This window comes from Camelus bactrianus, chromosome 10, assembly GCF_048773025.1.
Source record: "Camelus bactrianus isolate YW-2024 breed Bactrian camel chromosome 10, ASM4877302v1, whole genome shotgun sequence".
Lineage (NCBI taxonomy): Eukaryota > Metazoa > Chordata > Mammalia > Artiodactyla > Camelidae > Camelus > Camelus bactrianus.
Window position 1 is genome coordinate 34,919,280 of NC_133548.1, and position 12,333 is coordinate 34,931,612.

At 46.5% G+C, this 12,333-nt stretch overlaps 1 long non-coding RNA gene across 2 annotated transcripts in view; it reads right to left on the bottom strand.

Annotated features, from left to right (window-relative positions):
- The window catches only part of LOC123619584 (uncharacterized), a 69,088-nt gene that overhangs the window by 11,154 nt on the left and 45,601 nt on the right, over positions 1–12,333 (bottom strand). The window lies entirely within an intron of this gene.

Below are 12,333 nucleotides of genomic sequence, written 5' to 3' on the forward strand. Positions count from 1 at the left end.
AGATGACAGTGCCTTAGACTGTCAAAGTCACCCTCTGTCAGTCTTCGGCATTTAACACCAACAAGATGGGAGGCTCACTCGCTCACACTCGAGACACTCTCCAGTCTCCAGGTGATTCTCATTCACTGCTCAAGGCTCTCCAGCTCCACTGGTAACATGTCAGCCCCGAGACACCCCTTCCCAAGACTAAATCTCCCACGTTAAGAGGGATGAGATGGTAACACCAAAATTACACAGGTTTAGGCATCAGAAAGAAAGGCTTGCCTTTCCTGGATCAACAACTCATCGGCTGTGTGACTTTGGGAAATTTAATTAACCTCTCTGAATCTTGGTGTGCTTATCTTTAAAACAAATAATAATCATCAGTACTCTTCTGGATTATTCTAAAAATCCAAATTAACAGAGAGAAAGTATTTGCACATAGCAGGCATTCAATAAACAGTAGTCTTTACATGACAAGATTCATTCATTTTAGAAACACGTGTTGAGGGCTTACTTTGTGCCAGGCACTCTGCTGGGAGATGCACACAGGAGAGCAGACTAGAGTGGAGACAGAATGAGCTTTGATGTCAGAGACCTGGGTCCTAATCCAAATTCTACCATTTACCAACCCCGTGACCTTGGATAGTGGACTGACGGAGACTCCCTGAGCCACACTCATCTCTGCACAGGGATGTGGTGGAGATTCAGTGAGATGACTCACAGCAAGCACTGAGCCCAGGACCTGGCTCAGCATGAGTGCTGGATAAGTGGGAACCATATTGCAAGTCAGTGTTGCTGAGTACATGAGGCAGTTAATGCAAAGCCAAGGTCAGGCAGGACAGTGGACATTTTTCTTTTTGCTTTTTTTAATTGAAGTATAGTCAGTTTGAAATGTTGTGTCAATTCCTGGTGTAGAGTATAATATTTCAGTCGTGCACGTACATACCTGTATTCCTTTTTATATTCTTTTTCATTATAGGTTACTACAAGATATTGAATATAGTTCCCTGTGCTGTACAGTAGGATCTTATTTTTATATGCAATAGTTAGTATTTGCAAATGTCGAACTCCCAATTTATCCCTGCTTACTCCCTTTCCCCCGTTAACCACAAGTTTGTTTTCTATGTGAGTCTGTTTGTTTTGTAATTAAGTTCATTTGTGTCTTTTTTTTTTTTTTAGATTCCACATATAAATGACATCATATGGTATTTTTCTTTCTCTTTCTGGCTTCCTTCACTTAATATGATGATCTCCAAGTCCGTGTTGCTGCAAGTGTTCACAGCAGCACTATTTATAATAGCCAAGACATGGAAAAACCTAAATGTCCATTGACAGTGGACATTTTATTGCACAGAATTTAAAGTAATCTCATTTAAAGTTATGGTTCCTGACACTGGACTCTGAACTGCTTCCTTTGTCCACTTATTTTCCCAGGGAAATAGATCCTTGAATACAGAGGGACAAAATCCTATCCCTTTCGCTATGTTGTGTTGCTGAGAGAAGACAGGGGTCAAGGCAGGGGTTCAGGACCAGCTCCAGCTTCTGCTCAGAGCAGGGAAACTAAGGCAGAAGGTCAGTCATGAAGACGGGACGACATCGGGGAGGGGAGCAGGTGGGAGAAGAAAACTCAGGAGGCATGAGGGCTCCCCAACCCTGTCAGCACAAGGCTGGGACAGCACTGGGACCCCTGGGCCCAACCCTGGGGGTCACCCTCAGCTCGGGGATTGCTCAGAGCTGATTCTGTCCATTCAGGGTCTCTGTGGGGCTAAGAAAGGCAGCAGCTGACAAAGATATCACTACTAATCCTAGTCTTTCTCTTCATTTGAGCCACCGGACTCAGGGAGAAGCTGGTGGAAGCGCAAAAAAGAGTGTCATTTTGCCTTAATCCTACAACATCCATGCAAAGTGCCTCTCCTGCTTGTGCTTCAGGTAATAACGGTAAAGGAAAGCCATGCTGTTCAACCTACATATAAGTCCCCTGGGGTTTTATAAAAAAGCAGATTCTGATTCAGTGGGTCTGAGTGGAGCCCGAAATTCTGCATCTCTAATAAGTTTCCAGGTGATGCGAGGCTTCCCTGAAACTCTCTGCCTTTGAAACATCGAAATGTTAGGAAAAACAATCTTTAAAACACATTTTCAAATCAGTGGAGGAGACTTCAAGGAAGGGAAACCTAAGGCCAGGAGTGAAGCCTGACCCTTCCTAGTGGATGCATGTGAAGAGATGGTCATTACCCTGGGGGACCCTACAGTCTCATGGCCTAAAACTGTTCAACAGAGAACTCTGCTAGGAACAGGGGAAGGGGTAATGCTCTGCATTAATTTTGTACCCATGCAGGCCGGGGTGTCACATTGGAGAGCCCTCCACATAAAGCCAGGATTCAGAAAGAGCTAAGGCCTGAGGAAAGGGTGATTGAGAAGAACAACAAAGAAAGGAAACAGGGGCGAGGGTATATCTCAGTGGTAGAGAGCATGCCTAGTATGCACAAGGTCCTGGGTTCAATCCCCATTACCTCCATCAAAAATAAACAAATAAACCTAATTAACTCCCCCCAACCCTCCCAAAAAAGAGAGAAAGCAAAAGACAAAAAACAAACAAACAAAAAACCAAAGAAAAATAAAAACCAAGGGAAAGTGTCTGTGTCAGCCTTGGTTTGGGGTATCTGGAGAAAAATACAGTCCTCTGAGATCTGAGAGCTACTGGCTGACCCTCTTATGTGGCAGGAGTCTGAAATTACATGGTAGGTTGGTCTTAGAACCCTCCAGATGATCCTTAAATTTCAAGTGGACCATAGTCTGTGGTCACTATGTCCTGAAACCCAGTCGAAGCAATCACAAGTCCTCCTGCAGGAATGCACCTCAAGCCAGGCCATACAGAATTATCGTAGGATCCCACAAAGCAGGGCTCACAATAAAAATCTTAACACATCCAAGGAAACAGACCACCATGAGTGGGAGGCAGCAGCAACAGCACACCATCGAATCAAGCCCACACAGACCTCAGATATTGGGATAAAGACTACCAAACAATTATGTGTAATATGTTTAAAGAAATAAAAAGAGAATAAAAAGTGAGCAAAGAGCAAGAGACTATAAAAACGACCAGGCAGATTTGAAAAAATTATCAAGTGCCTACTAACGATGAATATGTTTCCCTAGCTTTCTGTATTAAAGTCAGTACACTTTCTACTAGAAAAGAGTTTGGAACATGCCCACCCTCTCCTTGGCCATTAAATGCAGCCTGCTCATACCCGCCCTGTGTCAGCAGCAGGGAATGTTATCGCACTTTCCTAGAATCATCCCTCCGCCCAGTGCATCCTTTCTTGGGCCACTCCTCCTGGCTCTGGGATTCCCTGGCTTCCTCCCTCGCCCCCCACGCCCCCACCCCCATTCCCACTTACTACTTCCAGCCCTCCTTCTTACTTAGGTGACACATCCAGACATTCCTTGGGTCCCCTCTCAACTCCACATGAGCCCCTCTTTCAAGGTGGGACCCTCAGTCCCAGTGTGAGGGGTCTCAAACGAGACTGCGCTAAGTAGGATTATAATCACGCCCCATTCTACCACTACCACCTGTGTACCTGTTCACAAAGCACCTTTCGTGTCCACCAGAGCATTGTCGTTCTCACAGGCAGAGGAGACAGGCTCAGAGCCACCACCATCCAGCTAGAAGGCAACAGGACCCGGATTCAAAACAGGACTCACACCCAGGTTTTCATGGTGGCCCCGTGCTCGTTCTGCTGCTCACAGCTGCCTCCAATGAGAGCAATGATCAATCACCAGCCAGCACTTTCTGTCCCCTTATTGTGTTAAACCCTTACCAGCCTTCATCAAACTGAATTGACGTTTCTTAGTCTTACCCAGTTGGTTGGGAAATCTCTGGGTCATGGCTAAATAAATATTTATGATCAAGAAAATGTTAATTTATGGCCCACCTGTCCAAAGGTAATCTGTCTCAGGCTACAGTCAGTGGAGCTGTAAGTGTAAGTTCTCTCAAGCAAGTGTAAGGGTAAGCACAGCAGAGGGCGAAGAGGTACGGGAGGGAAACAGGGTCCTTATGTCTTCCCTCCCCCATCTCAAAGGAAAGATCTTGAAATCCCACAGAAGAACATTTTTTTTTTTACTCTCAGAAACACAAAAGACCACATTACATGACAGGACGTGTAATTAGTACAGACATTAGGTAAACTGTGAAATTTCAGTCAGGGTTCTGTTAGTTTTACTCCTGGGAGATTTTCCAGCCAGAAACTGAAATGGAAATTTATGGGGCGCCCTCTTGTGGAAAGACCTATCACTGCAGGGCCACCCCAGCTACCTTTGCAGGTAAGAGGCCCTGAAGGAGACAGCGCCATGTACTGCCCGCTTCATGGAGTTTACATTCTAGTGCAGGCAGGTGGGGAAAGGAACGAGCAGCTAAATGGGCAAGATCCTTTCAGATAGTTAAAGAACATACAATAGGATTAGGCGCTCCTGAGCATATAGGAGAAAACTCCTAATTCAAAAAGATATATGCACCCCAATGTTCACAGCAGCATTATTTACAGTAGCCAAGACATAAAAGCAACCTAAATTCCATCAACAGATCACTGGAAAAGAAAATGTGGTATATTTTTACAGTGGAATATTACTCAGTCATAAAAAGGAATGAAATAATGCCATTTACAGCAACATGGATGGACCTAGAAATTATCAAAGTGAAGTAAGTCAGACAGAGAAAAACAAATGCCATATGATATCACTTATATGTGGAATCTTAAAAAACATGAGACAAATGAACTTATTTACAAAACAGAAACAGACTTACAGACACAGAAAACAAACTTATGGTACCAAAGGGGAAAAGGGAGGGAGGGATAAATTAGGAGTTTGGGATTAGCAGCTATAACCTACTACACATAAAATAGATAAACAACAAGGTCCTACTGTGCAGTGCAAGGAACTATATTCAGTATCTTATAATACCCTATAATGAAAAAGAATATATATACATATAACTGAATCACTATGTTGTACACCAGAAACTAACACAACATTGTAAATCAAATATATTTCAGTTTTTTAAAATTTTGATGAGTCATCAAAACTCAATTCCCTGAAGAAACAGGGTGGAGGTGATAGAGCATGCCTGGGTGGAGGGTGGTCAGGATAGGAGTACAAGTTGTACATTCAGGGAAGACTGGCTAGGAGAGGGGATGTGTCAAGAAGTTACCAACCATGTGGAGATAAGGGGCCAGTATCCCAGGCAGTGCAAAGGTCCTGAGGCAGAAAATAAGCTCTAAGTGTCTGAGCACAGAACGCAGGTGACACAGAAGAAAGAGAAGCACTCCAGGAAATGAGGGTGGAGGAGCAGGAACCTCTGGGAACACCGCCTCCTGCAGGTGGGAAAACAGGGTTTGTTGTAGACTTTCAGAATGTGGGATTCTCACCCCTGCACCCATCCCCCCCCCACACACACACCAGGGCCTTCGGCAAATCCAGCCAGCTCTGACTCAGACTGTCTACTTCTCTCATCTCCACAGCCACCCCCAGCCCATTATCCTCCTCTCCTACAGCAGCTTCCTAACGGAGCTCCTTGCCCCTGAAAGGCAGTCTCTTCTCAGCAGAAAAGTGATCTTTGTAATGTAAACGGATAGCATGTCTTCCTTGCTTAGAACTCTTTGATGACGGTGCACTTAGAATTAACCCAACTCTTAGGCAGTCCTTCTCCCTCTCTCTGCTCCAGCCATAGTAAAAGCTAACCTCTTTTCTGTCTCAGGGCCTTTGCACTTGCAGTTCCCTGCACCAGAAATGCTCTTCCCCTGGTTCTTGTCGAGTCTGGCTCCTTTTCATCCTCCAGGGCTCAGCTTAAACATCTCCCCCCATAACTCCAGATCCCATCCCCTATTGATTTCCATCATGGTACGCTTCACAGCCTGTAACTATTTTATTTAGTCATTGTTTTCTTGCTTTTTGACTTTTTCCATGTTGGGTTTTGCCATCCATGAGGGTAGAGACCACAAAACTTTCACCCACCGCTGACTCCTCCATTGCCTGGCAGAGCTCCTGGCATTCGAAGTATATTTCTGGAATGAACAAATGAGCTCCCGCAGATGGGAGCCAGTGTGGATCTTAGGGATGATTTAGCCCAGCAGCTTTCAAATTCTATATTTAGCATAGAACCTCCTTCCAAATGGAATCTTAAACAGAACCTCAGAGCTGAGACACAGCAGATGTGTGCCCTGCCCTTCTGGTTCTGTCCTAGTGCCACCAAGAGCCCCAACTGAGCTGAGGATGCCATGGGCTCTTGAGAAACCCCCCAGGTGGCTGAGTTGTCAGGAACTGCCCCTCAGCTTAGCATTTCTCTGGCTGATGCCTCTCCTATGATCCTTAGAATGGAAGAAGGCTGGGAACATGGCATTTTGAATTGTCACAAGCAATTTAGGAAGTGGTTAGAGGTAAATGTTTTGGAGGAAATCTTCACACGGAAACATATCTGAGAACCTAATGGCTCACTCCTGGGGTGTGTGTGAGCTCCTTGGTTTTTACTTCAAAGCATGGCAAGTGATTGTGGGCTCAGGCACACTGGGAGAATTCCTGGAAGCTCTGTATACCCAGAGGACCACCCCCTTCTGACACTAGGCAGCACAGCCCAGTAGGCCCAAATGAAGGATGAGACAGCAGAGGCCTGGTTCTCAGAGCAGCTGGGTGCCCCAGAAGGGGCCTAGTTGTGTTGAACATCTTTTATGCCCCACTTCACATCTCCTAGGCTCACCTTTTCAACCTTGGCCATTGCTGTGGCAACCAGCGGTAAAACAGCTATCCAGAACATCTCTTGCTTTCTGATGGCGACTTATTAGCTGTGTGATCTTGGGCAAGTTGCTTACCCTCTCTGTATCTCACATTCGTCATGTGGAAAAAGGGGATGATAAGGGTACTTGCTTTATATGGGTGTAATAAAGATTATATGAGTTACTAAACGTGAAGTGCTTATAACAATGCCTGGCACAGAGTAAGTACTACTGAGAAAAGAGACATTGCTATCATTATTATTATTATTACTCCATCTAGGACTGGATGCTAGAGGAGGGAGACCAGGCTTCCTAGCTCCGGGTCTGCTAAGTTGGAGCCTGACTTGCCGAGGATGGGAGTTGACTGCAGCCCTCGGACCTATGGGTGGGAATGAGGTGGAGAGGACAGGAACCACCATTTCTGGAAGGTGCGAAATGTCAGTTTTCATAACACCTCAGGAGAAGATGCTCTTGCTCTCTAATTTTTAGAGGTGATGAAACCAAGGCTTAGAGAGCTTGCGAGAGTTGCCCGTGGTCCCGTGGCCAGGAGTGGCTGACCAAGTCTCCAGCCAGGCCCTGTGAACCTGGGCCTGGTCCCCGTGGCCACCATGGGAGGCTGCAGAGGCATAGAAGGAAAGGAAGAGTCCCTGTTGTTTGCTGATGGGTAGTGTCCAGAGGTGGCAGAGAAGTGCCTCCCAGCCCCCTAGACCTGCCCACAAACACCCAGGGGATCAGCAGTCAGGGCTGAGAGGAAGGTAGGTCCTGAACACTGCCTCCCTGATGTACAGCCAGGGGGCTGGGCTCTGGGGGAGGTGGGCGGGGGATAGGGGTCTGTTGGAAAGTGTGACAGGCCAGGAGTCAGGAGCTGGATTTCAGTCCTGGCTCCCTGCGCAAATCCCAGGACCTAAAACAGGGCCCACCAGGCAATGGGTGTTCGATCAGTATTTGTTGAATAAATGGATGAATGAACCAATGAATGAATGATGTGGTCCCTGGTCTCAGGGGTTTTCCAACCTGGAGGACAGGCTCATAAATGTCACTATAGAGCAGCATGTGTCAAACCTATGGGGCAACACACACAGGGGCTACAGGATTCAGCGAGGAGATCGTCCCTGTGAGCCAGGGTATATTCCAAAAGGGGAATTTGATTGATTCTGTGGGATAAAGGGGATTCCAGCAGCAGAGAAGAGGGCCGAGCACCGAGCACTAGGAAGCCTGCACACACGGAGGCTTGGAGGCAGGAACTGTTTGGCCTTTGAAAGTCATGTGAGAAGGTGGTTTGGTACAAGTATCCTTATGTTCTGTTCAATATTCTGCTCCAGCAAGCCCTTCCCCTGCATGCTCCCAACATAACTCCAAACAGGACAGTTCTCTGTAAATTGGGCATGAGCCCAACTCCCCAACACTGGTTTTCTAAAGTCCAGCCCCGTACAAGGAGCTGGTTTAGCACAGAGAACTGGAGGCCCCAGGGGTCTCTTCCATCTAGCAACCCCTCCCTCAGGGAGCTGTAGGCCCAGGCTGAACCCAGGCCCAGGCCCCGCCTCTGCCCTCCTCCCGGGCTGGCTGCCCAGACCATCACCATGGGGTTCACACACACCCCACCGCCCCACCCTGGCCAATCCCAGCAGGTACCTCGCCCTGTCCCACCCTGGCCAAACACTGCAGAGGAAAGCTACAGAAAACCAGACTGGCAGGCCTCACCCCGGTAGCAGCCAGGCCTTAAGGAATTCGGGGAGGGGAGGGTGACACGGAAGTCACTAGGGCTCCCTGAAGCCAGAAAGACACGAAAAGGAGCTGTTCTCTCTGGGACCTAAGAGACCATGAGACCAAATGGCCCAGTGAGAGTTAAGAGAATTACACCAGCTATTACAACCCTTTACATCCTTATAGGGCTCTGCAGTTTACAGCCCACGTTTACACGAGGTGTCGGCTCTAACAGAGACAGAGCAACAGTTGGAAGAGCGGGGTCCCACCCACTGCCGGCCCCAAAGACTCATGGGGACAGACCTGGGCTGAGCGGCTTCAGACCCTGCTGGACGTGGGGACTTGGCTTTCAGGACCAAGCTTCAGAGGCCTTGCGGAAGTGTGGGGAGGGAATGGGATAATAAAGACGGTGGTGAGGAAGGTGAACACGTTGTTGATAATCACAGGGCTTTTACCCCGTGCTGTGGACTCCCTTGCCTTTGAGTACCTCGCAACAACCCTACAGGCGGGCATCAATCACCACGTCACAAGAGGAAACTGAGAGTCCGTGAGGTTATGCAACTTAACTGTTAGCCAAGTTATGTTAGTTAGTAATCCTGGTAGATCCAGGCTCTGAGACTGGGAATGACATTCCAGAGGTTGATTTCATAGACACTCCCCTACACTGCCAGGAATAGCTGTGCTCACTGCCATCCCTGAATAACCAGCCGGAAATAACATGGGTCCCTTCACTATCCTACTTTAAATTAGACCTCTTCCCAAACTTCATGGACGTGAGCCCCCTGCTGGCCAGTCAAGGAAGACATGAGCCCCATAATAGTCATTGACTGCCACCTAGTGGCGCCATGTGGAATGTCACATTTCTTTTCTATCTCCTCTTCATCTGATGTGTTATTTTCAATAACCAAAAGCCAAAATGTTAAAAAAAAAAATTGCCCTTGGCTTCTCCCTGCTTCGGCATCCCTAAGAAGAAGTGCAGAAAGATGTTATTCCAATTTTATGAATGATTAAAAGAAGATCCAAGGAAATTAAGCAGCTTCTTGAAGGTCACACAATGAGGACTGTATAGAAGTTAAGGGTCACAGTTACTCAAAGTGTGACCTTGAGTAAGACATTTTATTATTTGTTTTTGGTGGGCACCAAAAACTCCCTCTGTGACAAAAACAATTTTTTCTTGGATTTATTTAATAAAAAGTCCCTCCTTTACCCATTTATCTCCCATGCTCACTCTACCGTATTTCAAAATTTGGTATTTGACTGAACCTGCTTCTGGGCTGTCTTTTCTAATCTACTGGTCAGTTTGTCCATCTCTAGGTCTGTACCATATAGTCCTAACTATGACAGCTTTATAATAGAGTGCAGGTCCTTTCTCCCCTGCTTCTGTTTTGGGATCATACTATCTATTCTTGATGTTTATTTTTAAATTTAAAACTCAGTTTATCAATGCTTCATATAATTCTATTGAGATTTTTATTGGAGTTGCATTGAGTATATAATAGGGAAATTGGAGAGAATTCATATCTTTATAATGTTAAAATTTCTTATCCATGAGCATGTGCTATCCCTTCATTTACTAAGGTAATCTTCAATGTCATTCAAAAAATTTTCTTAAGTTTCTACATATAGGGTTGTATACATTTTCTTTTAGATTTATTCCTAATTGCATTTTTGAGATTATAAATGGTTCTTTTTTTTTAAATTATGTTTTTAATATTTTTCTATTAATATAGAAAATGTAATCATCTTATAATTTAAGAACTTCTATATTAATTTCTATACTCATTTTATAACCATAAATATTAATATAACTACATTATATCTTTTTTGATTACCTAGTGGTGCCCCTCTATATGGTTTAGTTCCTTGTATGGTGGTTGGATATTTATTCTGGTGAGAGCTTAATCTATTTTGTCTTGGGATCTTCTGTCCTGAGTAAACAGCAGTGCCTCCCCCCTACTTCTTCACTGCCTCCCAATGAATGCAGTCTATGGAGATCCAACCATATGCTATTTATGAGATATTAACTTAAAACCTAGGGATACAAGAAGATTAAAAGTAAAGGAATGGAAAAAGATTCACTAGGTAAACACTTAAAAAATTTTTTTGAATGACATTAAAGATTACCTTAGTAAATGAAGGGATAGCACATGTTCAAGATGGCAATAGAAAGCATGCCAGGCAGCCACTACTGGGAGCTGTGCTGTACCCAGTGATCAGGCTGAGGCTGGACACACACACACCATAAACATACACACAGTGAGTTCCGGCTCTGGGTGCCCAGAAGCAAGAGAGTTGTGCAGATTACAGCTGCCCTTCTGAAAAGAGCCACTAGCAGGAATAGACACCGAGCAGAATACACAGCAGCTAATGAGTACTGGGCCCGAGTGCCAGGTTTGCCAGAGCATGAAGACAGCAGAGAGGTAGTACTTGTGGCTGACAGCCAGCAGGATGCTCAGGTCCAGAGTGCGGGAGAAGAAGGTGTCATGGATGACAGTGTGAGGCACTAGGAAAGCACCTTGCATCCCAGACTTCCTGGTTAAAGAAGATCAGCACACGGGAAAGGAGGAGGCTGTCAGTGGAGGACAGGGATGTAGAAGCCCACTCCACTTGTCACTCAGCCATAGAAGGCAATGAGCTAAGTCAACAAAATCCAGGTTCCCGAAAATCCAGGACCCTGAAAACAATCAGAACAGGTCCTCATTGCAGACCTCCCCCCACCCCCCGGATTCAAGGAGAAACCCTCAGAAGAACTCCCCTGGGGCCAGCGTGGTCAGGCAGGGTGGAGGGGTTGGGCCCACAGTCAGGGATCTTCTAGCTGTTCCTGGACATCCCTTAGAACAAAAAATGTGTGGAAATACACCGGAATCTTCTTGTCACTGTCTTCACAAAGTATGTAGAGGTATTTACAAATACCGCACTTACTAACATCCTTTGTTCATAAACCCCTGGTCCCAACAAGTGTCCTCAGCCCAACTCCAGGGAACTGTTTCTTCAGCTGTTCCTTCAGCTGTCAACAGCACTACTGGGACCTACTCTTCCCAGCCCATTCCCCTTTCCTTTGTCCCCACACTTTTGCTACCAAAGGACCAGATACCCGCTGCTCGGTTTCCCTCCTGGGGTCTGGATGCACACCCCGGAGCTGGCGGCCAATTCAAGGAAGCATCTGACACTAGGACTCCAGCTCTAACTCCAGCAGACGCTCTCCGGAGACCTTCGAAGCCCTGCGCCTCCTGCGTCTCCCATGCTCCTCACACATCTCCGAGGCCCCAGACTAAGCTGTTAGGAAAAGAACTGGGGCCTTACAGAGGGCCGACAAACTGTTGGTGATGGGAAGGCCTGGGGTTGTGGGCATGGATAAGCAAGACATACAGAACCAGGGACAGAAAGAAGGAAAGCAGAATTAGAGCCATGTGGAGATAGACACAAAGACAGCTGAAAACCCAGAGTCAGAGACAGGCAGAGACAGGGACAGGCAGACAGAGGCACAGAGCAAACCCATCCAGTGGGCCACGTGTTAGGCAGAAAGCCATCACCTTGATCGTGAAGCAAGAGGCTCCACTAGAGTCAGTCCAAGCAGCGATTTGGCTGCTATGGTCTTTCAGAATTGAGCAACCAGCAGGGCCTGGTCCTGTGCCTCCAGCGGTCACAGCCTCAGACAGTGCCACAACATATCCTTGAAAACACACTGCCTTTTCTGAAATGTGAGATTATCAGTGCAGTTCCCGCCCCAGCAAGATCACCCAATGGTGAAGGAGTCAAAGGGAGGGCTCTGTGGTGGAAGGGGCAGTGCCAGCACCAGGGAGGAGCCTAGAGTTACACTCCCTGCTCTCTGTCTGATGGGTATGTGACATAGACATGGCAAGTGCCCTCCCTGACTCTCAGT